This window comes from Melanotaenia boesemani, chromosome 17 (genome assembly GCF_017639745.1).
Source record: "Melanotaenia boesemani isolate fMelBoe1 chromosome 17, fMelBoe1.pri, whole genome shotgun sequence".
In the NCBI taxonomy this organism is placed as follows: domain Eukaryota; kingdom Metazoa; phylum Chordata; class Actinopteri; order Atheriniformes; family Melanotaeniidae; genus Melanotaenia; species Melanotaenia boesemani.
Window position 1 is genome coordinate 8,295,295 of NC_055698.1, and position 25,339 is coordinate 8,320,633.

General features: G+C 39.1%; 1 long non-coding RNA gene across 1 annotated transcript; it reads left to right on the forward strand.

Moving 5' to 3' along the window:
• The first annotated feature begins 1,774 nt into the window (after positions 1–1,774).
• LOC121656509 lies at positions 1,775–24,595 on the forward strand. The gene is made up of 3 exons (XR_006013407.1): positions 1,775–2,093; positions 19,405–19,410; positions 24,586–24,595. It is a non-coding gene; the product is annotated as an uncharacterized LOC121656509 (long non-coding RNA).
• Positions 24,596–25,339: the final 744 nt, after the last annotated feature.

Here is a 25,339-nt window from a genome sequence, read left to right on the forward strand (position 1 = left end):
GCTGGACAGCGGCTGAATGTAGGGTGTGTTTGTGGTGAAGACTTCATTGGACAGATGCCATTAAAGCCACAAAGTGGACAGTCAGTGCAGGGTTAAATGATGTCTGGTGATGATGGAGAGAGGAAGGGTTGTGTGTATGTGTGTGTGTAGGACATGTTTACCCTCAGGGCTTCTGGCAAGAAAAACAGGGTAATGCCCCCATTAAACTCCCATCAGCAGATGAACTGTTGAGTGACACAAACTGACTGATCATAGCTTGTAAGACAGCTGTAAACACACCACTGTGGCTCTTTAATGGTGGGCTGCTGCTTCTCATAACAAACATTTTTATGTTCACGTCGTTGCATACATCAGCACGTCTGTTAGTAACACAGCCAGTTAAATGTTGACGCTGAGGCTGTGACTGACGGTAGTGTTGATTTATGGAAGTTCACAAAAATGAATGGGGTAGGGATGGAAAGTTAAGATTTAATTTCACTCCTTTAAAGGGATTTAGATGCTCTGTAACCCCAGTATCAACCAACAACATCTGGACTTGATGGAATATTTGCACGGGTTGAATGACTGCAGTATTAATTGGCCCCAGCTCCAACTTTAAGCGATGGAAACATCCCACCTAAGTGGAAAAATAAATGTATTTTCTTCTTGTTAGGATGATTCTATTAGCAAGATAGCAGGAGGAGGGAATGAAAGAATGATGTGGGTATAAATGGGCTAAAAATAAGCCCCATATGATACTGTCTACAGGTTCCATATTGACCCAGTAAACCATAATTGCCAAATATGTGCAATCTTAGTGTAAAATGCTCATAATACTGATTGAACTAGAATAAACTAAAATCCTTTGACCATGGTCTTAAGACAAAATGTCTTCTTGTACTTTATACATAACTTTCCCTCCATGACCTCAAACCACCTAATAGTTTTCACACAGTCTCTGGTTGCATGTGGTCTGACTCAGCTTTTATCTGCCAAGTACAGGATGCAGAAGAACATAAAGTCGTGAGCACATTTAATAGCAAACTGCAGCCGGCCTTCACAGTCAGTAGATGTTGTGAGACAGACGAGAGACAGTATCACTCCTCCTACATCCAGAAACAGGCCTCGGCGTGTGTTCAGACATTGTGGCCTGCTGTAGTGCACAGCGAGGACTCGGTGTTCAGCACTGTGCTAAAACATTTTACCATAACAGAGCACTTCTGAGTCACAGTGGTAGGTGTTGTACTCTAGTGTGCTTGAAAAAAAAATAGGAACAAGTTTTGAATGCACTGAGGCTTGCACAGACTGATTGGAGCAGAACAGAACACTTTGCAGACAGTGTTGTTTAAGGAAACATTGAGGATGCATCTAAAAGTCATATGCGATACAGAAGTAGTGCATATGATTGTGACAGTGATTATATGGACCTGAGACATAAAACTGCTCCATGAGGAGAGGTGACCTACATGCAGCTTGAATTTTAGATGATCAAACTGGAATGTGTCATTGTTACTGTGACACAGCCTACATTACATCATCTTCTTGGCCTGTCATAATTTCAATGCCCAGCTTGTCAGAGCATGTGCCAGCATAGAGGCCAACAAAGGAATAATGACATGAAAGGAAAGAAAAGGTGCCTTGTTAAGTCGATTCAATCTAGTTTTGCTCGCACAACATAGCTGATTACAAAACTCAGTTTAAAGACACACTATGTAACTTTTCTCAGCGATGCTGGATTAGCCCTATCGACTGCTAATCCACCATCCCACTTGCATCTTACCTGTACTGAGATCTCTGGGCTCTTCCTATCCTTGTGAAGCAGAATTCACCAAGCGTTGGATTGTTCACCCACTAATAGGTAATGTGAGCTGGGATTAGACCGTCGTGAGACAGGTTAGTTTTACCCTACTGATGATGTGTTGTTGCAATAGTAATCCTGCTCAGTACGAGAGGAACCACAGGTTCAGACATTAGGTGTATGTGAGGAGCCAATGGTGCGACGCTACCATCTGTGGGATTATGACTGAACGCCTCTAAGTAAGAATCCCGCCTAGACGTAACAATACCGAAGTGCCACAGAGCTTCGGTTGGTCTCGGATAGCCGGCTCCGGCCGGTGCGGAAAGCCATTCGCGATGGGGCTGGGGGGCGGCCGGAGGATGGTTGCCCCTCTCCCGATGCGCACAGCATGTTTGTGGAGAGCCTGCTGCTAAATCACTTGCAGGCGACCTGAATGGTCTGGCATGTACCCTACATTGATTCTATCTAGTTTTGCTCACAGAGGTATAGGGATGAGGAAAATGTTAAGTAGTACTATTATGAGGATATTGTGCTTGTGTTATATTTCTTTACTGGTCACTTTAACTGGGTACGGATACGGGTATCTATGACTTGTGTATGTAAGGGTGTATGTATGGGTATATTTACATTGAATATGTATGTAGTATGGGTATATAAAATTTAAGTTTTTAAGTCGTCATGTAACTAATCATATCAGGTTATCTTCTAGACAGGTCTAAATCAGGAGGTTATCAGGTTTATTTATTATTTAAGGAGGTGGGGTGGGAGTTCATAAGTTATACTTCTTCCCACTCCCTTTTGAATATGTAATTGTGCTTTTTTATATTGTATTAAATTTTGTCTTTTGTTTTAATTTGCTTTCATGCTTATTCGAAATAAAAAAATTCAATTCAATTCAATTCAATTCAATTCAATTCAATATATTGTATTATATTAATATTAATGTTTGTAATCTCATTCTGAATCTTGTCTTATCTTTTGCTCTGTCACTTTCTCCCTTTCGCTTACTCGCTTCCTCTGATAATGTCCTCTTGCATTTTTCTTTTTTTTCCTTTTTTTCTTTTTTTTTTTTTACTTAATCAGCCACATGTTATTGATTAAGGTAATTTTGTACTGACATTCAAAATTAGGTATGGCCGACACTTCGATATCAGCCAGTCAAAATATCAGATTTGATACTTTTTTGAATATTGAGATACTGCTCTGCTGAAACCTGCCATTTGTGTTCATGCCTAAGAGTTTTAATCAATATAACTGAGTGTGAAGCCCAACAACGTATTCCTTCTGTCACATGACTATGGTAGCCAATCACATGGCATGATGTCATGATGATGTTGACATGGTTAGTGAGGATGAGGATTTGTTTTGATATTTTTACGGTTTAATAAAGGTTATTGTGCTTAATGTTTTATTATATTTATCATATTAGTAGTACACATTATATATTTTTTTTATTTTCCATTCAATAAATGTGAATAATCTTATATTAATCTGTAGTTTATTTTATAATTTAAATTTTTATTTTATCTTAATTTGTTTAATTCATTCATCAGTATAATTTATTATTGTTTCAAAGCATTTCTTTCAAGTATCTTAAGTTTTGTTTATATTTTACATTATCCTTGCAATAACGATATTAATGAAGACTGTACAATCATGAATGGGCAAAAAGTATCTATCGGTATCGGTATCAATGAAAAAGTACCTAATGTTATTGTGTCGACTGGAAAAATCGTTGTATCGCTCATCCCTTGCAAAGATCCCACAAGGTAGATATTAGACTCTTCAGGCCTCAGTCAGCATGTTAAAGGTTTATGATAGTACAATTAGAAAAAACAACAAGTATGTCTTCTTGAGTGTTAGAAAAAAGCTTCTTCTCTTCCATATGAGAATGGCTGCATGCTTTACTTTCAAAAGTGGCGTCTAATAAAATCACAAGACTTTTAGACTTTTAGGCCTCATTCACCAACATCTCACAAAGCTTTCTAAATTTGTTATGAAGTGTCTTTCTTTTTTCTTTTCTTTTCTTTTTTTTTTTATTTACAAAACATGGTCGTAGATAGCAAAATTGTACCTTTCCTCTAAGATCGGTATATGAATCTCTATAAGTTAAAAGGACATACCAGCTGGTGCTTACTTTCCACAGGGAAATGTCTGAAAATGCCTATAAAAGGTCATGAGACTCATGGGCCGCAGGCAGAGACAAAAGCAACACAGACATGAGGAAAAAAAAAAAAATACTGTCAAAAGAATGAATGGAAATTAATTTTAATAATAAAGTTGAGCAATGCAACCCATTTGTTCTCATTTTTAAAGTGACATGTGGCTATAAGTGATCACACAGTGGACTTCAAATCATACAAAAGCAGCTTTATGTTCAAATGCTCAATTAATTACATTAAAACCTTCATGTTTGTCTCCTGTTTGTAGCTGAGAGGAGTGACACCTGGTGTGGTCTTCTGCTGCTGTAGTCATCTTGGTTGGTTCTAAGACTATCAGACCATTCTCTGTAAACCCTAGATATGGTTGTGTATAAAAATCCCAGTAGATCAGCAGTTTCTGAAATACTCAGACCAACCATGCTGCGCTCAAAGTCACGTAAATCCTCTTTCTTCCTCATTCAGATGCTCAGCTTGAACTTCTGCCAGTTGTCTTGACCATGTCTACATGCCTAAATGCACTGAGCTGCTGCCATGTAAATGGCTGATTAGATATTTGTGTTAACAAGTGATTAATGAGGGGTGACTAGTTTGTTAACATAAACACAAACTTGTCCATTTGTCAAAGTATTTATATTGTCAAATGTGAGGCTGTCTGACCAACAGCTTAAGTTAAATCAGTAAGACCATACCACAGGACACTGATCCAGCAAAACAAATGAGCAAATCTACAACTGACTGGCTGAAAAACAATCAAGGTTTTGCAATGATCCAGTTAGAGTCAAAATGTCAGCCCGGTTGAAATGCTGTGGTGAGACCTTAAAATTTTGAAGCCTGTCACAAGAAAAAATGTCAAGATTCATTATTATTATTATTATTATTATTATTATTATTATTATTATTATTATTATTCTTATTATTATTATTATTATTTTGATCTGATGTCTTTATTTGGGCCTTTAACAAAAAAAAACAAAAAAAAAACAAAGACAAAGACTCTCTCTCTCTCTCTCTCTCTCTCTCTCTATATATATATATATATATATATATATATATCCATCTATCCATTATCTTGACCGTTTATTCCATTATGGGTCGCGGGTGAGCTGGAGCCTATCCCAGCATTTTAGCAGGTGAGAGGCAGGGTACACCATGGACAGGCCACCAGTCTGTCACAGTATATACAACAGGGTTTTGAACAAAGTTTTTACCATAAAATGATGCAAAGGGTCTCAGAAACTGTGTTTATCAAATATGATACATGCAGCATAATACTGTTAAGAGCTGCACATGTACAGATAATTACAAAGCTCATTGAGCTGAAGCAACATTGTAAAGAATATTGCATCAAAATTCTTCCACACCCATCTGAGAGACTGAAAACGTCATGTAGAACATGACTACTTCAAGTCTTTGTTTTTGTTTCATAAATAATGGCACTGCATCATCTGAGGTTTTGTTTATACCTAATTCTAAGAGCTAGCGAGGACCATCATCGTTTCATTTTCACGTCACGACATGTAAAACCTTAGAAAATATACAATGTGTACTTTCTTTTTCACATGACTGCACAAGCAGCAGCTATATAGATGGCAAGAAGGTGTGGCAGTCGTTTCCAGTTTAATAGGATATGCTAAAAAATCTCCAGTAGTAGGATTACAGCTCCACAGGGGGTCTGAGGTATTTGGAAGGGTGTCAGTAGCAGATGGAGGCTGAGAAACTAACCACAACTCCTGTTCAGGTGTTGTGGTTTGCTCTCAGTGGATCAGCTCTGTCTCTCAGATAAAAGTTTTTCCTTGAAACGCAGCAATAGGAGATTTGATGACAATCTGTCTTGTCCTTTCCCTCAGCCGATGTCCTACTGAGCAGCAGTGCAGCGAGGCTTAGCACATAGGCAGACAAGAATGAAGGATGATTAGATGCTTTTGATTATTAAACCTGAGAACTGCCTCTGAAGCTCCGAGCTACCTTCTAGGTCTTAAGGAAGAAAATCTTCTTGTGGGCTTTAAAAGATGTCCTCTTGCTATATGAGGGATGATGGCGGACTTTCAAAACAGATTCAACAGAGATCACTGTTTAGCCCTTCATTTGTGAAGTGATGAGCATGCAGTTTCTGCCACAACTCAGTCCTCCATGGTTACGATTCCTGCAAGTTTTTAATGTCGGACTCTGTGATTAATATTATCATTAGTATTATTCCTCCTTGCTGGCACTGTCCTTTTCCTTTGAATAAAATGCTTGAAATGCAATATGATCCTTGAAAAACAGGTGATTTTTTTTTCTTTTGCTACAAAGAATAGATAAAGAGCAAACTGCATTTAGTTCAAAATAAAACAATGATAATATTGTGGTATTGTGTTCTTTCGACAATGCTTAGCTTGCACCTTTAGGTTCCACAGAAGCACCACTTCAAGTATAGCACAGTGTCACACGGACCAATAATTGCTCAGTGGCTGTGCCGTCCACTAAATTACGCAGCTTGATGGTAGCATTCCAGGAGGCACAGAGTGGTGCTCAGGCTGCAGAGGAAAAGAAAGAGCAAAACATCTCTGTGATGCATTTAAGTGCAACAGCAAAACGGTGGAGGATAAAATGCAAGATGGACCAGACTGGATCAGGTATGATTAACAGATTATTTTGTTTGTTTTTTTGTTTTATTCAGTTCCGCTATTTCTACTAGAATTTTTAGACAGTTGCCCATCCGTGTTATATAAACACTTTTAAAATCTTGAATTAAAATTCAGATCAATGTGTGCAATGTCAAATGTACCCTGGCAGAAGTGTAAACTTTTCATGCTCGAGCCAAAGGTGAAAAGCTGCAAAAGGTCACTTTTGTTAAAATATTTGCTGGGTCAGGGAGCAAAGCGGTACATACATGTTTTACAGGGTATTGTAAAGTTTATCTCTAGTGACTTTTGAGAGCTTCTGCTGCCTTAATTGCAGTTTATAGTTCAAATATGGACCTTTGAAGCCCTTTTCCATATCAGGCCCCTGTGGCTATTACCATGCTTTTCAGTAAACAGTAATGGGTCCACTCAGTGGCAAAAGAAGGAAAAGAAGAAGGAATTATACTCATTATGCCGACTGACTCAGTCAGTCTAAAATATTTTTTGCTTTATTTTTAATCATTTTATTTCCTCCAAATTGGCTCATTAAGGATGCGCTCATCTGCCCCACGGTGACCGCGGTGCATTAGCTGCAGGAAGTGACCTGTGCAGAGTTTGCAAACCTCCAAACTGTTAAGTTTGTTCTTGTGTTGGGAAATGTTTTTAAATTATGGGTTAAAACATATGTCTCAGGTTGACGGCGGATTTAACATGACTGGTTAAAGCCTCTGGAAAATATTTAGATGTACATATATAAATATCTACTTCTTTTTTCAACCTCGTCATCCCCAATCCAAGCGGTAGGCATGGTTTGTCAAATCATGTTTAAGTGAATGCATTTATTTAGAGTTGGCAAATGAATTAGCATGCGTGTGCAGGAGAGAGAAATTGTGTTATAATCTTTCCATTTTCTCATTTGTCGTGTCCATGCCTGTCAGCAGCAGTTAGGTGCAGAGTAATGATTTCTAATTGTATGCTTCTCCCTGCTGCCAATTTGAGACCATGGCAAACTGATGGTTAACTCTGTCAAAAATGAGCACCAGTGATCTCTGTCCCTGTTCTCTTTCTACTTTCTGCTCACCCTCACTATTCCTGAAGAAGAAAAAAACAAACAAAAACAGACTAACAAAAAAAAAATCCTGTTTGGATCGAACAGAACAAAACATTACAATTTTGAGCAAAAGAGCGCAGTGGAGACAATATCCTGTGGGCCTCACATGTGCAAGTGTGTTTGTGTGAACGCGCGTGCATTACAGCACGTCTCGAGGAACTGCGAGATATGTTGTTGTGACATGCCTTGTCTTCCGTTCTGTAGAAAAACAAAGACGGTCGCTGCTGGATCCAGACAGCAGAACTAATTAGTGAGGAACACACATGCAAACGTACATGCACACGCACTCATACACGAGTGCAGGCACACATATACACAGCATGGATACATGCGAAAGCTGGAGAATAGGATATGATGTCACCCCTATAACCATAATTACCCGTCATAAATCATGTGGTGTGACACCCTGTCACAGAGTGAATGGGTGTCCTATGTGCCAGCCAGGGATGGCTGCACTTTATTGCAGGGTGCTACACGGCCGCCATAACACCGACTTGTTCTGACTCAAGTTTTTGTGTGTGTGTGTGTGTGTGTTTTCTGTTCATTCTTTTCTACTCCTCATAGCTTTCTGATGATGCAAATGCTCTTTTATGGTTTCTATGCTATCATTTAGTAACAGTCAGCATGAGTCTGACACTTTTCGGGGTTCATGGTGGTTGTTTTCCTTGTAATTAATTAAACAATATGGACCAAGAAGCTACATGAGTCTTCAAATGTTGGCATTTAGCTATAAAATTTAATTAATTCAATGAAACAGTGTGGTTCATTTTTTTTTAAGTGTCCTTGTTTCATTTTGATACAGACATAATAGAAATGACTTTATACATTTGTAGAATAACACATTTTTCTCTGTTAACTTTGGCAATTAGGGTATATAGAAATTCAAATGAAATAGGTTGTTATTGAAGGAAGCATGGAAAAGAAAGAGAGACAACGACAGAGCAAGAGATAAGACAAGAGTTAACTTTGGATTGACTTTTACTGGCTGGAAGGACCTCAGAGAAGAGACAGGATGCAAGACGGATGTGGAATTATTCCTCATTAGGAGGCGCCAAAGTGTGAAAAGTTCAGAAGTAACTTTAAGTTAAAGGACTCAGCCTAATTTACATAAATTAACTCTCATTCAGTTATTTGTCTTTTTATGTTTTTCTGACATTTCACAGCAAAACAAGTCAGAAATGATCAGTGAAAAGTGGCCCATTAAAATTACATGTTAACATGAATTCACTTATACTGCACTTTCAGGCTGCTGTTCAGCTATGACAACCTTGTTTTCTAGCTGCAGCATCATCACATACATCTGAATAAAAATGGCTGTGCTGTCTTATCACCTCCATTTTTTTCATATTATAATATAATAGATTGTCTACTGGTGATCCTCTTTCTATCACACAATTATCACAAAACTGATCTAATTCAAAACCTAATGACTCATCTCCATTTTTTATATTTTACCTCAAAGCCCCCTTTGTCCATTGAAATTTTCCATTACACACACTTTTGGTTCCTGTCCAGTAGAGGCAGAAACCGAGGGTAAAGTTTTTCACCAGAACCTGGTCTAATGTAGTCTAGGTCTGCAAAAAGCAGATGATTCACCCTTTTTGTATATCACAGATCAAAAGCTAGCTCCTCCTCCTCCACCTTGATGTGCAGACAGGTGTGCGTGCTCATGCAGGTGGGCACACTCACCAGCAGACAGAGAGAGAGCATGTCTCTGAAAATATGTGGCATAAATAACAGGTAATAACCGTGCTCCACAAGCTTACCCTCCACCCCACCAACAAAACTGAGCTTTGACCATTCAGAGCTATTATGATTAAAAACTAAGACCATGTCCACTGAGACAACTGTCTTTTTTTTTTTTTTTTTTTAAATCATCTGGACATTTTGTTCACATGGAATTGGTGCTTTAGGAGCCTGAAAACCCAAACTTTTTAAACCAGATCCCAAAGTAAATAAATGGAGATCATCAAAACCTGCTATAAAATATTTGAACACCTATGATCCGCCCCAAAATGAGCCCATTTTAAGGTTTTGTAGGTTACATTTGGTCCAGTGTTCTATCACCTCCCATTGAAAAGGAAACCTGGAATGAACAGTGCCAGTCATACATCTAAATGTGTTTTGATTCCATAAACACTGCCAATGAATTATTTAGTTATTAAAAATAACAACATATTTATAGTAATCCTGAATATTAACATTAGAGTGGATAAAGGTCACCATAACATCAGAATGTAATCATTGGTATTTTCATCTGTCAGCACAGGTTTGTTGTGTCCTGAGCATATGTGCTCTTGCCCTTATGCGCCAATGTAGCTGTGTCCTTGCTTTATGGAACAACACAGGGAGTTTTTTTTTCATTCCCAGTGGATAGGCACACATGTACCACACACACAGACGCACACACAAGCATGAGCAAAACTGCTGACAGTGCTGAATAAAGCAGCTTCCCTGTCACTAAAGCCCTTGAAGTGTGGAAGCAGCTCCAGCAGTCCTTCTGCTGTTTAAGTCAAACCCACACCTCCTCTCCCTCCCCTCCTTCATCTCCCTGTCTGCTGTTTCTCCCAGCTGCCTTTTCCCTCCTCACCCGAATTCACTGCATTAACTTGACTGCTGTGACTTTCATCAGAAACAATGCTGCCAAAGTAGTTGTATGAAATGTACATTTCCAACAGCCAAAACAGTTTACACTTTGAAGCCGCGCTGAGGTGATAAATTGCTCCCTTCCTCCCAAAACCACAGAGAAAATGTGCTCAACCTCCCCTGCCTCCTTCTCCTCCATCGCTATTTATCTGCCTCCGCCCTTCTTTGACATACAGACTCATGCAGTCTTTCAAAGGCTTTTTTCGCATATACTGTAGCTCACACGCTTGATCAAACATACACAGAGATTCACTGAGCTATATTCAGCTGCTCCTTGTGCTGTTTTTTATACTTGTGTAATCCTTATATAAGTGGAGTGGAGGCAGGCGGGGTCACTCCATCTGATGCAGTGCACACAGGAGGAGCAGGCAGGTTTTGTTTGTCTCGTCTAGACACTGATCAAGGTCAAATATTGGCAAACTTATGAGACTTGACACGAATGCTCCTTACACTTTCCTGATTTCTCAGGCAAGTTTATTTTAGAAAGCTTTGAAGCCAAAGTAGCAAGAGGTGTAGTTGATAAAGAAAATGGCTGGAGTGTGTATCTTCTAGTGCATAAATATCATTGTCAGATAAACAGCTGCCTATAAAGTACAATTCTAAAACTGTTTTTAAGTCCTTGTGCAAGCTTTTCGTATGCTTTCATAACTTCAACATTTGATCTGTATAGTGATGCCTGGAAAAGGCAGCCTGTAGGTTTTTGCTTTACATTTTGCCTTGCTGTCACATCAGAAGACAGTTTTTTAACTCTGTTTTCTTGAATTCAAAGGTCTTTTTGGTGTAGGTAACAAAACAAAAGATTAATTTCAAGTTGGTGTGGGTTTAATCCTAAAGACAAGGCAGTAAGAGCTCCTTTTCAGTTTCAAATGAGAGTGGTGAGTGAACAAACAGTTCCAGATTCAGGTTATTCAGGGTAAATTATTCTGTGGAGCCCTGCTTACTGTGTTAGCGAGACCCATTCAATTTATTTTTAACACTAACAGCTAATCAGACTTGCTGAAGTTCAAAGTGAGCATCAAGATGAGGAAAAAAGGGAATTTAAGTGACTTTAAACATGGCATGGTTGCTGTTGCCAGAAGAAATGGTCTGAGTATTTCAAAAACTGCTGATCTACTCAGATTTGACCACACATCAATTTCCAGGGTTTATAGAGAATGATCTGACACGAGAAAATATCCAGCGAGCAGCAGTTATCTGGATGACAATTAATGTCAGAGGAGAATAGACTGGTTGGACTGACAAAAAAGGCATTAGCATGTGCCATGCTTCAAACATTGAAGCAGATGGGATACAGCAGCAGAAGACCACACTGGGTACCATTCCTGTTAGCTAAGAACAGGAAACTGGAAAAAACTTGGAAAGACGTCGCCTGATTGGAGTCTCTATTTGAGCTCTCAGAATTTGGTTTAAACAACATGCTGCTGGTGAATGTGTTGTAATGGTGTGGCAGGTATTTTCTTGGCATATTTTGGACATGGTGTCCATATTTTGGACCTGTGCTCAAGGTACTTGAACTCCTCTACTTAGGACAAAATCTCATTCCTGACCTGAAGAGGACAATCAACCCTTTTCCTGTTGACAACCATGGTTTTTGATTTGGAGGTGCTGATTCTCATTCTACCATCTTCACACTCTATGTGAAGCTGCTGTGCGGTACTCCATATTCCCAGAGCACTCCCATAGCACTCCCCAGGGTACACAGGTTGGCTAGGTGCAAACAAAAGAAAAAAAGAGGGGATCCCAGGAATACCACACGTGAAGTTAAACAAACCAAACCAACTTAAATCCAGAAAACACATGAAGAGATACCAAACCACCACCATAGGCTCAGCACCTGATGAAGGGAAAGAGAACAAAAAGGATTATAAAATACACTTAAAAATAAAACAAGATCAAATAAATTTTGGGACCACCAATTTAAACAAAAAACAGAATTCCCTCTGCCCAGGCACGCATGCATGTATGCACACATGATAGATTGGCAGATCGCTATTAATGGCGAAAGTCACACTGGTAATCAGGTGATTATCTCTGTCACCAAGAATAGTCAAACAATTGTTGCAACTAAGCAGGACTTATCCAAAGCTACATCCTCCCAAACAAAGCAGCAGTGGTCTCCTGCAGACGTGATCCAGCACTGCAAGGCCAAGCTGCAACCAATCAGGTGATCCGGGATCTCAAGATGTATCGCAGCGCAGTCACCAACTGGCACTTGTCCTCTACAGTAGGTCATCAGGGGCTATTTTGTCACACCATCAAGTGTGGCACTCAATCCAGGACCGTGCAATGTGACATGGAGCAATCTGCAGCAACAAACTAATTCAGCATCCATCTTGCATCCTGTCTGTACTGTGAGCTCTCTCCAGCCAGTAAATGGCAGTTTCATTTTGACTCGACTTATCTAGTTTTGTCTTCTCTCTTTCTTTTTCTCTCTTCCTCCAATAATGTCCTCCTGTGTTTCTTTGTTGAATCAGCCACAATGCTCATTCAAAACGGCACATGTGTTTATACCCATTTGCTGGTGCATGACATGGTGAGTAAAGCGAGACTTGGATGTAAAATCAGGCGGCATCCCAGATGAAAACGTTGTATCGTGCGGGTTTTCAGTCTTGGAATGAAACTGTGCAGCAACGGCTCCAGAAATGCTCATGATAGATGTCACTGTACCATCAACCAAGTCTGGAATGCAGAGTTTTAAGGTCGGAAAGTTACGTAATGCATCTTTAAAAGAAAAAAGAAAACAGTGTGGTGAGTGAAACAAGGTCCTTAGAGATGCTTCTGGACCTTCAGTAAAACTTAACTATTCCTGAAGAAAGAAAGAAAGAAAGAAAGAAAGAAAGAAAGAAAGAAAGAAAGAAAGAAAAAGAAATTCAAAGAAACCTTGTCTAAGAGAGTCTAGATCTGTTGAACACTTTAATAGTTTCTGGTGAACACATTCTTTTATTGATTTGGATCTATTCTTGAGATTTTTGTCACAATCAGAAATTCCTGCAGCTCCTTCAATAATACTCTCCATGACCAGTTATGGTCTAGTTTTTTTTTTTTTTTTTCAGTTTTGAAGGGAACATCCATTTTTTGCAATGTTAATGTCTTACATTTCCTTTACCTTTTGATTACTGTCTTCGCTGCGTTCAGTGGTACAACCAATGCCTTCTAAATTGTGTGCATCTAGCTTTGAACAGTGAGAGCCTGTCAATTGTTTTATAAGCCCTCTATGAACCATGGCTTTTACTGTCAAAGGTGGGGAAAATTTTGAGGTTTAATGTAAGGTTTTAACTTTGCAAAAAGGTCACATTTTTATTGACTACATTAACAGGGTGAGCAGGAGGAAATGCCAATATCCAGACCTTAATTTGTCTAATCAAAACATAGTTATGAATTTCTCATTGCATTTCTTAAAGTCTTAAAACTGACCTATGTGTTGTAATAGACATTTTTAGATTTCCTGTATTTTATATTTTAGAGTAAACACACCAGAGTATTTGTAATATATATATATATATATATAAGACCAGCAAACAGAGTGAAAAAGCATGGCAAAGGTGTTTTTGCCACATGCAATCATCTGACCATCAAACAGAGTGGATTTCTATTTCTGGGTTTTCTGTTGATGAAACTAACATATTTAGACACTTTAAACAAATGTATGCTGCTTGTTTCTGTTGAGCTGGGACAAAAAGAAAAACTTTTTCTAAGAGCCAGAAGTGGTGCTAACAAAAAGCTTTATTGACGTAGCTGCTGGTTGAGTTACTTTTTTTTTGGCAGAGACTGAGGCAAAAATAGACATTTATTCATACAGAATATTACCCCCCGACCCCTTTCCTTGTAGCTGTAGAGTGATGCTCACCAAAACAATTTCACATAATTGCTGGACATATTCCTCCATACACTGGTAGTTTCTTCACACATCCTTATATTTCTGATTACAAGAGAAGGCAAAGAAAGGGATTAAAGGGGTGAAGTGAAAAAAAAAAAACTGTTTCTGTACATCAAGTGAAAAGGATAGATTTTCCAGATGGAAAGCTACATAAGAGTACACAGGCGCAGAGTGAGGCACAAACCAGAAAACAATGTCAGTAAAATGCAAGAGAGAGAGGAAAAGGTAGATGAGTGTGCGTAGAGCACATCTGTCAAAGCCATTTCTCTATAAGGTAAGAAGAGGAAGAAGGGAATAAAGATAAATGTCCTGTGACATGCTGAAAGTGGGCCAAACTATAGTGTGTTTAAACTGGTCCATATGGGGTGGAAAAGAGAGCGAGACAGAAATGCCACCATCTTAATACAGTTTGAAATATAGCAGTATAGTATTAACTGGTGCATGCTGTTTTTTTAACACTAGGATATGCTCACTGTTTGGTGGTGTTTCTGATTAAAACCAGAAATCCACAGATGTTATTTGTGAGAAAAAAACCACATAAACCTAAACAGAAGTCTATGGTACAATTTAATAATGCCAAATACGGGGACTGTATAGAATATTTCTAACCACCTTCCTGGCAAGAACACAATCTTCTGCTTTAACCAGCCAATCCTGTTATTGTTTCCATCCAGTCATGTTGTTATGGACCCAAGCTCAAAGCTGAGGTTCACACCAGGTGTTTTGTTAACTTGCACATGAGCAGGTCTCATGTGTAAGTTGATCACAGCCAATGTTGCTGATAGATTCCTAAAGTTAACAACCAATCAGAATTTCTACCAGCCAATTTTTATTTCTGGGGTAGGATAAAAAAAAGTAGATTAAAGGTGCAACTACATGCATAGTCATGATGTAGGCTTGGCGTAACTCCGCAGAGACTTAATGGCACCTCTTCCTACGTGCACCCCTGCTACGCAGACGGTTACGTGGAGGTCCTCCCTTGTGATTGTTCAGTTTGGGATCACATGTTGCCTGATATCTGAATCTTTTCACTGAATTTGTGTAGTAACCACCGCTTTTAAAACAATAACCAGTGGATCAAGTTGATGAGAGGTTGATCAGATTATTTCTTCATTTTCTTCCACAAGCTAATAAATACACTGAACCATTCTAGACACCATTGTTGTTTTAAAACAAAAATCACCTACCGAACTGAAGTGAACCATCAAAAGAACTCCAACCTGGTGAGTTTACCAACCAATACCACCCCTGCTGCCCCCTTCAGATTAGGAGGAGAAACTGCAACACAACACCAAAACGACACGTACCTCCTACACTCGAGTGCAGGAGCAAACTCACCAGCATCAGCTACGCTGTGGCTGACCACATGCAAAAGCCGCGCAAGCATAAATCCGCCTTTACTTTTGCAGTCTTTTTGCTGATGCTGTTAGTTTTTTTTATGTTGTCAATGTTTTTCTCAGTTTGTCTTCTTATAGGTCCTCCCAATGATTGTCTGCTTTGTTTTTTTTCTAAGGGTTTGCTACAGGTGTACCTGGTTTTTCTGTTTTGGTTACACAATTGTTGCAGTTCTCTTTTATATCTGTTTCCATATGGTTTCCATTCTTTACCTTTCAATAAAACCTTCAAATGAACAACTGGATACAGAACCACAGCAAACAGACAAAGTCTGAACACAGACACTCATAAAGGGACATATTTTTTCCTTTTACAAATTTGCTCTCAGCTTTTCAGTCTCCATTACCCGTGAAATGCAACCAGATGCTTCTTCTTTTATAGTTTTTACTCATTTCTTTACCATTTTCCCTGATGCACCTGCATTTAAATCAGGCTACTCTGTCTCCCTCTGTATCTGGCTTGTACCACTACACTAGCTGTCTTCAGATGATCTCCTTTCTTCTTTTACATAATGGGATGATTCTAGTCTGTCCTTGCATGTGATTGGCCACATGGTATATCCACATGTCCCATCCCTGCCTGCACAGTTTCTCAACAGAGCTGAGCAGCTGAAGTTTAGGTTCTATGATTGGAGTCAGTGCTTCATGTTTGGTAGATCCATCACTAATTAATCGAAAACTAATAAGTTTTATATACCCACCAAACTGAATTTTAACCCGCGTGTTGCTATGTTGCCAGGTGTTAAGTCAGAGCCATGAGCAATATTCTTAAAAAAAGAGAAAAGGGGGGGGGGGGGGGATTTTTACCAAACTTTATATTTTTTTTCAGTTTAGATTTATTTAATTATTTTTTACTCCAGCTAAGGATGGTTTAATTTAGTTGACATTTCTTTAGTTGTGTGTAAAATAATGCAAAATCTTGTGGATTATGAAAGAATCTATACAAGTTGGAGTGAGCAACTTGGTTACTGCTGCACCACATATAGAAGTTGAAGAAGCCTTCTGTTTGTATAATGAACTTTGAGGCTCCTAAATCAAGATATCTGATTGAGAGACTAAATTATGAAGTGGGGTAGTGAATTCCTTGGACCTGGTTGAGTTTAAATCAACATGTTATGTCAGTTTTGACCATATTGAAATTCCTTTCCTTTCTTTCAGACCGCATACTATTGTTCGCATATTATCTCTAGGCCCTAAACATAGATTTTTCCATTTTAAAAGCATTCATCCTTTACAATCCATTAAAACTGACAATGAACCAGGCAAATCAGTCAAACTGGAAGTAATTCATACCTGATTTAGTCTTTGATTAGTCATACACAAAACTTGGCACATGAACCTTGGACCCTATTTAGAGGAAGCATAGAAAAATTGACCCCAGGAGTTCTCACCTCACTAAAACCAGTCATCCATTTCAAACTGTTCCCTCATTTATTCATGTTCACTTAGCATTATCAAAGCTACCTGCTTTGCTCTGACATGGAAAAGAACCCATTAGTTTTTGTAGTGAAAGTAGACATTGTAAAATTGTGTGCTTAAAAATATGACCACCATCACAAAATACCATACAGGTGATGCTTTTGTTCTCATGAGGTTGACAGCTCCAGCACTTTATCACGATTGACGAGCTAAGTTGGGCCTTTCTGACTCAAGTTAACTTTTAACCAGTCAGATTTTGATCAGCTGGTAGCATCAGCTCTGCAGGCTTCATATGGTGATTGATTGATTGATATGGTTAGCTTCCCTGAAGGACTAAATATCTGTCTGTTTGCATGAAAAAATTACCCAGAAGCCTTGTATGTGGGTGCTGAGAGCTGCGCAAACAAATAAATATGCAAGATAAAAACAGCTCTAAGGATTTACCTGTACACAGACTTCCCTTAATGAAAACAAATGACATTCTCATTAATGTGTTACTCACTAAAGGTATGACAAGGCTGATTCAGCCACTTTTGTCCACTTTTAAAATGACAGAAAATGATGGAAATAGCTAAAGAAATGAAACGCCTGACCATCCCATCACTTCCCACTTTTTTTTCTTCCTTTTTTCAATTTTTTATTAAACAATTAAACAGATGTGCAAAAAGTATATAGCATACACAAAAGTGCATAACATAACATTAGGGAATTAAAAAAGTAAATACATGAAAGCAGAACACACCATATTTTAGGAGAAGGGATACAGTTTACCAGACATTTAAGTCTAAATTAATAAAGAGCAATGAAATAACAGAATAGCAATGAGAAAGTTGAGATTTAAAATAGCAGGAGACGGGAAAAATCCAGACTTAATTTTATGGCATATTTGCTTTGTAGCTTTTTAAGAGATGAAAAAAATCTTAAAGTCATTAATAAACCCAGAGAAAAAAGGTTTAGCATCCCTTCATTTAGCACAATGAATGATATTTACCCTGTAGGATTACATTAATAGTGTCAGACACAGACAAGGCAAGATGGTCTATAAAAAAATTATATTATATGATACTTTCCACTTTTTTTCAGTCAAATTTTAACAAACAGGTTTGACAGGGTCTGAGCTAAAAAAAAAAAAATGTGGAAGAATTTCAAATCTGCACTTTCGAGTGAAAGTGACAGCATCTCTGTAGGTGACCTAGTTCTTTGTTATGGCAGTTTGAAAACATTGCGGGATCTGATCACACTGGCATGATCACAGACATCTAAAGACCCATTTGTGCCTCCCCTAACAGAAGTGAATAGGTATATCTTTTCCACACGTCACTGCTCTCATACTTTCATGTGTCCCATAAGTTGTCATGGTTGTTCGTAAATACATCCACCAGAGAACAGAGCAGAGTTCAGACAAGAACAAACAGGGTGACAGTGGAGGAGATTATGATAATGTACATCCTCAGAAAGAGACATAGAAGGAGGCAGTGCCATAGACGATGGTGGCCTGTGCTGCCATTAAATACATTGTGGTGGCTTTTTCTTCTTTGTTTCTTTTGCGGGGTCACACATCAGCTATACTACTCAACACTGTCCTCACGTTTTTTTTGGTGGTACTACTCCATTTGCTCTGTCAAGCAACGGATCCATACGGGCTCTGAAAACAGACTAAATTATCCACACAAATGATGAGTTCAACCAATCTTACATTTACGAACGGGTTGTGAGCTATAAATCTCCTCAAAGAAACTCATCTTAGAATCCTACAAACTGCAATCATCATCCAGTGTTGCAGTGCAGACTTTCTTCCTATAATTATATGAACTCCAAAGCACCTTAATGATATCCTGACTTTACGGAAGCATTCATGTTTTAGCTTTGTAACACAGGCTGAAATGTTATACTAGAAGTTCAAGCTGAAACAACATTGATTACATCATCTGGGACTGTCTCCATGATGACATCAGCAAGGTTATCTCAGAGCACTTTTGAAATGTGATGCTCTAAGGCGCTCATTAAATGCTTGGCTCTCCAGTTCATAGAGCATGCAAACATACAAGATAAAGCCTTATAAGGGTTCCTTATATATCACTAGAGAACAACCTAATTCTGTTTTCTGTCCCTGCTACCATCCTACATGTAAAGAACTGCTTTAGTCAGAGGACACTGTAATACAACTGTGGGATTTGATATTCAGCTTTTCTTCTGCCATAAGCTATTGCACTGCTCTGGCCATTAGATCACACATGTAACAGCCTTGTTTGGTTGGAGATTCTCCAGTTTCCAGTTTCTAATCCCATGGGATGAATTTATATTGCTTCTCTCCCCTCCTGTACCCTCTTCCCAGCACAAAACCTCCATTTTTACCAGATCTTTTTTCATGTTAAGTTAAGACTAATCACATTAGAGAATTCTGCTTTATTGGAGAGGCTGGTATAGCAGTTTGAGCTTTTCTTGGTAATGAAATGTGAAGTGGGTGGACTCAGGCCTCGCTATGCATGTGTGAGAGTTAATGTAAACCAGCTATACTGTGGAGGGGAAATGTGAGTTTTGGCAGGCTGAGATGTGGTTTGTAGTCTCCCTCTTTTCCTCATCCGCACGCCATCTGGGGTTAGACTGATATGGAGTTTGAATGCTAATACTTATATTTCTGGTTTGGCACTTTATTTCAGTTTCCTTGTTGAATGATTCACTGCAGAACTATATTAACGAGACAATTCTTATAGCTAGATTAGCCACTATTAACATCAGGTCACTGTCAAGGCCTGACTTGTTTGATCAAGAAAGTCATGTTGGAAATACTGACAAAACAGATTACATCAGGTTCAAAGAAAGAGTGCTTTGCTTACTTCCTAGTTAACCCAGCTTTATCTTTTATTACTCCCTGTAATTTCTGTAAGCTAGTTTCTGTCATGATCTGACTGGTGCTCTACTTGCCAGGCTTCTGATTGTGTCCACCTGTGCCTGGTAAATGCTCACCTGTTTCTCATGGTATTTAAGTCTCCTCTTCTCATTTCTCCAGTGCCAGATTGCCTGTTGCCGTTTGCCCAGTGATCCAGCATCTTTTCCACAGCCTTTCTGCTACAGAGTGTTTGACCTTGCATTTCTGCCTCAGAGATTTCTGACTCAGTCTTGCCCTTTTGGATTTGTCTTGGATGCTTGCCTTCACGTAGGTGGCTTTGCCTGCCTGCTTTGACTTTGGCAAGCCAACTACCAGCCTTGTAAGTCTAGATTGTTTGTTCTGAGATATAAGTTGCATTCACACCCGCCTTTTTTATTCAAATCCTAGTCCATTTGCTTGGAAAGTCCACTTCGTTAAGGGTATTGTGAATGTGCAGATGAATTCTGATTCAAATCAAAGAAGCATATCATGACCTTCCTAAAATAATGGCCTGAGTCATTTTTTACAATTTTTTTTTTTTTTTTTTTTTTTTTGCCTAAACCATCTTTTTGTGATGCTGGCCACCTCTGATAATGTCATCAACATCCACACATGAACAGATCATATAAACTCTTCATGTGAGGATGTTGGTGACATTATCAGAGGTGGCCAGCATCACAATAAAATGGTTAAGGCAAAAAAAATAATTTTTGTAAAAAAATTACTTAGGCCACTATGTTAGGAAGGTGATGACATTCAGTCTGCCAAAAAACTCACATTTCGGTCCGTTTCAAGTGGACCACAAAACAAAGTGCATTGTTGGGGGCAGTGCACAGCATCAAGGGTAAATGCAACCAAAACAACCGCAGGAGTGGGGTGATTGGTGGCTTTGGATGGGAGAAATAACTTGGGGTTAGATGTGGAAGAATTCAGTAAAAGTTCTGATAGAAATCTGATGAACCCTAGACCACTAGGATCTGATTTAGCTCCATATTTAGCTGTTATGTACAAGGAACTGAAGTTGTTCTGCTTTAACCCTTGATAAATGAGTTTTCTTCTTCGATGTGTGTCTTGGTGCAGTGCCAACTTTGTTTGAGTAGCACAGCATGAACCCAGTCTCGGTCACAGAAGAATATTACACCAACCAACTTAACTAATTCAACTTAACCGAGTCTACCAGACTCTCCTATAGCACCCATACTGACCATTGCTGGCACCTATATCACTCTTTTGGATTATTGTCTGGATCCCTTATTAAACTGCTTTGCACTTCTCTGAAATACATCACACTCCCTTCACCAGTTTTGACACCATCTTTAATTACCTCTTTCCCCTCAGTGACCCATCAACCACTTGCCTCCCATCTCAGGTTCACGTTTACAGCCTGTTGGACTGCACCTCTAGGAAACCAGTTTATTCATTACTCTTTCACTATTGTAAATAAAACGTTCAACTTTTCACTTTGAATTTGAATTATTCATCCCCAAGGTTTTCGGATCATTAGTTTCCCTGCATTCTGTACAACCCCGATTTCACAAAAATATTGGGATTAACAGTAAAATGCAAATTTAAAAACAGAATACAGATCTCATAAACCCATATTTATTCCCAGCTAAACATAAAAAAACATAACAGATGTTGACTGAGACATTTTACCATTTCATGAAAGTGTAAGGACTTTTAATTTGATGGCAACACCTCTCAAAATAGAGTGGAAGAGGGGCAACAAAAGGCTGAAAAAGTAATTGCCACATATCAGAAACAACTGGAGGAGCATTTTACAGCTAATTAGGTAACTGAAAACAGGGCAGTAACATGAATCGATTATTAAAGGGACATTCGAGAAAGGCAGAGCCTCTTAGATGCAAAGCTGGACAGACATTCACTGAGAAACTGCCTACAGATTGAGGAACATTTTCCTGAATTTGTTTCACAATGTCAAATTGTAAAGACTTTGAAGATGTCACCAGTCTGTAATATCATAGAAAGAATCAGGAGGAATCTCTGTACACATAGGAAAGATGACGTGGTAGCCTAGTAGTTACAGAGGTGGTCTGGAGGACCCAGGTTCAAGTTGCGACAGAGGTGAACCACACTGGATCCCCAATCAAGGTCCTTGACATGGCAGCCCACGGCTCTCTAGTAAATCTAGAAATAAATAAAAGGCAGTAGCTAATTTCTCAGTCAAGATTGTCTATTGCACAATAAGCAAAGTTTTAACTGACTTCTGGTTAATATATTGCTCTTAATTTTCAGTTGCTAAGATCTGATCTAGAGGTGTTTTTTTTTAGTTTTTTTGTTATTGTTTCCAGAATGGATGAGCTTGGCTTCCCACCAATCCATATGACTTTTTTTCTGCTAGAAGCTGGTTAATTTTCTTAAAGTTCTGATGGAAATGTGTACATCTGAATTATGCCAGTAATTGGATCTGACCATTGTGTTGCATTGTGGATACATGCCAGGAAGTTTTAGTTACTAGTGGATGGTGAGGTGAGATGATCATTGATCCACTGAGTGAGATAAAAGTAATGCTTCATGCCATTTAACAACCATAAAAGTTACTTTCATGAAAGTTATGTTCTTAGTTGAGATTAAAGGATTTGTTTCTAACAGTTTAAACACGTCACTGCCCTCTGGCAGATGTTTCAAACTACTTCAGACTTTGCAGATAGGTTGGATGAATAAACAATGTCATAAGAACTGACACAGCTGAAAGTGGCACTACTGAACTTTGGCAGATTTGCGCACTTCAGTGCTGCCTAAAGAAGCCTAATTTGGCACCTGTCTAACACCCTGTCTTTCCTGAGCTCTCTCCAAGTTAAAGTCAGTTCTATGTTGACTTTTGTCTTACTACTTGCTCTGTCACTTTCTCTCTTTTTGCTCCTTTCTTACTTGCTACAATAATGTCTTTTTGCATTTTTTTTTCCTTCATGGTGCGAATCCAAAATGACCAGTGTCTTGACGTCCAGGTCCTCTTGTGTGACATCATGTTATAAAGCAACCTGCAGCTATCATGCGATGCTCCAGGTTTGGAACACAGAAGTGAGGTGTGTTTGTGATGTGTGTTATGTTAGCCTTGGGAAGCTGCAGGGCAACACCAGGAATGTGCATGATAAACATGGGTGGGAATCTTTAATTATGATTCATATGGCCAAGTTGCGATTATATAACGATCATTGATGCATCTTTTTTCCCTGTGTGACTACTTGACTACAACTACTTTCTGAGTATGAATGTGTAACAAGATTTCTCATATTTGTTGTGACAAAGTAGAAAACTCCCCCATGCCTGTTTGTCAGAAAACAGATTTTAAATTTATGTTGCTGGTCTATAAAGCTCTGAATGGTTTTGGACCAAAATGCATCAGTGACCCTCTTGACTAAGTATGAACCTACCAGAGCCAGAACCAGGCATGGAGAAGCTGCATTCAGCTTCAGTGCACCACATGTCTGGAACAAACTCCCAGAAAGCCTCGGATCACCTGAAATGCTTATTTTAGTCCAGGTTAAAGACCCACCTGTTCTCTGCTGCATTCATCTATTGGTTAATGGCAATTTCTGTTTCCACCATATAAACACCAAAAATGGAAGCTGCATCAGGTCCTTGCTGTTTGGGGTGGCCATATTTATATCAGAACTTTTTCCATTTTCCCCTCTCCTTCCCTGCTTTCTCACACACACAAGTAGGGTGTTGTGAGGCATGCACGTCATGCTGGGTGGAGTGGAGGGGGCCATCTAAGTGGCCTTATTGGCTGCACCCTGTGGCGACTCGCCTCTCAGTTTTAATTACACTTAGTCATCAATACACGAGAAACACAACACACAAACAACTTCTAGGGGGTGTGCAATGCAGTGCATGGCGGGCGGGGCTGCTCGTCTAGCCTCACTCCCAGCACGTTGCAGTTACTACCACTCAGTTTTAATTTCAAACAACACACACTTCACAAACAGTTATGAGTGGAGGAAAATGATTGCAATGGGGTCCTCTCACACGTCTGTTTCCTGGGCACCACCGGGAGCTGACCGCTTCCAGGTTCTTGGGGCCTTGGGCCCTGTGCTTTAGCCACCCAGGATGGACAGTACCCGGAGGAGTCGGCGACTGCTGGTCTTGGCCCACCTGTTCCCCGTGGCCACAGGGGGCTTTGGCTGGGGCCTTCCTCTGTCGCCCTCTGGGGGGGGGGGGTATGGGGTCGTTTTTGTTGTGGGGGGGTTTGGGTCCGTGCTCCGGGATTTCTGTTGATGGCCCAGTTTTCTGGACCACCCTAGTCTGCCTCTAGCCTCCATAAAGGTGTAGTCGTATGTGCACGATGATGGAGCTCCTGATGATTGTCAGAATTGTTTACCTGTAAAAGCCGTAGGAAACTCTGCTGTGATTCTGTACAGGTGGAGCAGATGGTTGTCAGGCGTTAGTTTGGATTGAAGGGTCATTGCTATTTATCTGTTGTTTCTTTGTCTCCTCCTTTATTTTTTCTACTTTCCTTTTTTACTTCTGTTCACTACTTTGCTTTTTTCTGTCCCCTTCAATCAGGTTTAGCAAGATTATATAAATTCCATAACTGAAAATAAATAAATAAGAAAACAAACAAACAAAAAAGAACTTTAACCAGGTTCTTCCACTGGACATTTCTCCTAGGCAGATTGTCTGGCACAAATGTTTGTTTAGGCTGAGTTTATCCACAATGCCCTGTGTTGAACCTCCAATAACCTTTGTGTCATAGTCTGTTTGAGGCTAACCGAGAGTTAAGTTTGTAGGTGGACCAGAATTCAGTTCTTTGATCTGCATCAGAGTTTATTTTTTATTTTTTTATTTTTGTTTGCATATTCGCACCTCCCCAAAGGAAGCAGACTTTCTGAGATAATGAAGCCCGCCACAGAGCCCAAAGTACTTCCACATGCAGAGGGTGCCAGTCAGATTTCATCCTCAGCCATCCTGTTCATGTGGCCGCCACAAACAGTCCAGACACTGCACTTCCACATTTTTCAGTTCCACTTTTTTGGGTTCCTCAATATTGTGTCATTAACAGTTAAAGAATTTACTTTTTAACATGTGTACAACACTTCTCTTTAGGAGACCAACATTTAACAGGTCCTGACAGTGAAAACGGTGAAAATGTACAATAAACTATCAGTTCCAAATTTAGTATTTATAGTTATGCATTGTCCACAACATTGTAAAATAGATGGAAAATTAAATAATTAAAGTAACTAAAACCTGCTACCTTTTTTTTTTTCTTAATAATAAAATCAACTCGGGCCTGTGTTTTGCAAACCTATGTATATTAGCAACTTCACTCACTATGTAAACTTCAAGCTGTCTAACTTTGTATATATATTCTTGTAATAATGATGCCAAGGTTGTTGGACATATACCATGACTGGTGTTTGAACCACTGGTCTTCTTTTCCAACAACAGCAACAGTTTCTCTACACATCAACAAAATATATTCCTATACCATCTGGAAAGTTTATATGAAACTGTATA